Source organism: Protopterus annectens, chromosome 8.part0 (genome assembly GCF_019279795.1).
Source record: "Protopterus annectens isolate FY-2018-M chromosome 8.part0, PAN1.0, whole genome shotgun sequence".
Classification (NCBI taxonomy): Eukaryota; Metazoa; Chordata; order Ceratodontiformes; family Protopteridae; genus Protopterus; species Protopterus annectens.
In genome coordinates this window covers 141,342,434-141,344,714 of record NC_056741.1, presented here as the reverse complement: position 1 = coordinate 141,344,714, position 2,281 = coordinate 141,342,434, and positions in this window count along the sequence as shown.

Genomic DNA, 2,281 nt, shown 5'->3' with positions numbered 1-2,281 from the left:
ACACTCACATACACACAACTAGGTAGAACAGCGGGAGCAAGGAAACTTTTTTTAAACTGAAGCGAAATGCGAAAAGGAAAGTGATAGGAAAAAGACAGAAAGACAGATTTTTAGATAGAAAGAGAATCTAAACACTAATTTAAAACACAGTTTCCCAAAGTAGCCTAGAGCAGAGGATTACTATGCTTACATGAGCATGGCACACAAGTTCTGAAGAGAGGAAGGAGACAGGGACATTATGGGTAGAGGAAGAGCTTGGAGCTCAGATCAGATGCTGGAGAAATTCAGCTGAGTTGAATCCATCCTGTATCAGTGTCCCACAAGTTGAAGAGCAAATGACAACTTCAGATTGTTTGATTACACATCAACTTCTGACTCTTTTTCCAACATCATCTTCTCTGCAACACACTAATGATGTCATCCTCTATAAAGTGCATTCTCACAGTCTAAAAATCTGACTTCTGTGGAGGTGCTTGCATTAATTATTGTGTCTTCTAGATAGTCTAACTAGATAGGTAGGGGGTTCAAATCTTACATCAGTCAACTTGTGTGTGATGGAGGGAGTACAGAGGCAGATATGTATCACCTTAACCAAGGCTGTGCTCAATCAGCTTCCACTCTGGTGAAAGCTTTTGACTCCACTTCAGTTTCTGCTCCTTCTCCCAACATCTTTTCTGCACCACACTGATGATGTCATCTTGTATAATGTCAATCTCCCACTGTAGACATCAGACTTCTGTGGTGGCACATGCATTAATTATGCTGTCCCATAGACTGTATAACTAGATAGGCAGTGGATTCAAATCTTGCAGTGGTGCACTTCTGTGCGTGTGTGTGTGCACATGTGTGCATATGTGTGTGTGTGTGATAAGAGGCTGTAGCATCATGGGAGTATGACTTCACCAACAGCCATGCCCATCTGACTTCCACTCAGGAGAAACATTAACATTGGCAGATCATCCCATGTCTACTTCCCTCTGTCAACAAACACATCCTCTCTGCAACACACTGATGAGGTCATCCTTTCAAAAGTGCACTGTCACACTTCTGAAGTCAGAGTTCTTTTGTAGTGCATGCATATAATAGACTTGTGTGTAGATTGTGTGCCAAGATAGGTAGGCGGTTTTAATAAAACAGTGAGAACATCATAAGAGTATGTGTGAATGTAAATAGATTCAGGAGTGTCTTATACACATTTGTACTGGCAATGTTTAGAACCCTATATAGCTGTAGAAGTCATTTTAGCACATGGATTGCTTTTGAAAGACACAGTGATCATCCCTTCAAAGATGCAGTATGGCTGACCTGAAGTCAGAGTTCTCCTGTGGTGTGTTCTTATAATACGTTGGTTTGTAAATTATGTGACTAGATAGGAGGTTTGAATACAGCAGTGACTGTCTTCTCTGAGTGTGTTTCTCCTTGTTACTGTGCAGAAAAAGGCTTCAAATACATCTATGATGTATAACTATACAGTGTGATTGTGCTGTTCCACCACTTTTAGCATAATCAATGTAATAAATAATGGTGATATCATCCATTCAGATGTGCACCTCTTTGTTGGGTCCCCTCATTTCCTCTTGCCTTCTTACTATAACAAATCTTCTTCACTGGATTATCTTCTGCTTTTCTGCATGTGTCCAAACCACCATAAACTGTTCTTGATGACATTGCCTGTGACTGGCTATACTTTGACTTCTGCTTTGATGTCCTCATTTCATCTGTCCCATAGCTGCATTCTGCTGCCCAAATCAGGCACTTCCTCCCAATCACCTCTAACTTCCTCAACTGCTCTGCCTTCACTGCCTAGGTTTCTGAACCATACAGTAGTACTGGTCTCACCACTGTTTTGTACTCCTTACTTTTCAGCTTCTGTAGCATTCTTCTCTCATGCATTACTCCTGATACTCTGTGCCAGTTGACTGCAGCCCCTCTGATTCTAGCTTTGACCTCCTCATTTAGACTTCCCTTTTCCTCAGCCATGCCTCCCAGATACTTGAAGCTGTTAACCTTTTCCACTACATTTCCTTCTGTTTCAGTTCTTAGTTTCTTCTGATTTTTCTCCATTTGCTGCTATTACAACTGTCTTATCTGTACTAAGTCTCAACCCATGTGCCTTCAGTTTTGTATAGCACGCCCCTATCCTCTGCTGAAGTTCTTGCTCAGATTCTGCATGTAATACCGCATCACCTGCATACAGCAACATTGTTGATCTGTCCCCTCTGATGTGTTTGCTAATGTAGTCCATCACCAGTATAAACAGCAGTGGGCTCAGAGATGAGCC